Source organism: Myotis davidii, unplaced genomic scaffold (assembly GCF_000327345.1).
Source record: "Myotis davidii unplaced genomic scaffold, ASM32734v1 scaffold370, whole genome shotgun sequence".
Classification (NCBI taxonomy): Eukaryota; Metazoa; Chordata; class Mammalia; order Chiroptera; family Vespertilionidae; genus Myotis; species Myotis davidii.
The window spans coordinates 1,864,508-1,864,781 of NW_006288615.1; the positions used below are offsets into that span (position 1 = coordinate 1,864,508).

A 274-nucleotide genomic window follows, 5' to 3' on the forward strand; every position below is an offset into this window, starting at 1 on the left:
CATAGCTAAGATTTGGAAACAGTCTATGTGCCCAACATCAGATGAGTGCATTAAAAAACAGTGGTACATCTACACAATGGAATACTATGCTGCTGTAAAAAAGAAGGAATTCTTACTATTTGCAACAGCATGGGTGGATCTGGAGAGCATTATGCTAAGTGAAATAAGCCAGTCAGTGAAAGATAAATACCACATGAACTCACTCATTTATGGATAATAAAGAACGTTACAAACTGTTGAACAAAAGTAGACAGAGGCAAAGAAGCATTGAACA

General features: G+C 36.5%; 2 protein-coding genes across 3 annotated transcripts in view; both read left to right on the forward strand.

Moving 5' to 3' along the window:
* LOC102752939 (nuclear autoantigen Sp-100-like) overlaps positions 1-274 on the forward strand; it is a 259,961-nt gene that overhangs the window by 93,768 nt on the left and 165,919 nt on the right. The window lies entirely within an intron of this gene.
* LOC107182594 (nuclear body protein SP140-like protein) overlaps positions 1-274 on the forward strand; it is a 45,012-nt gene that overhangs the window by 13,085 nt on the left and 31,653 nt on the right. The gene's annotated exons all lie outside the window — the stretch shown is intronic.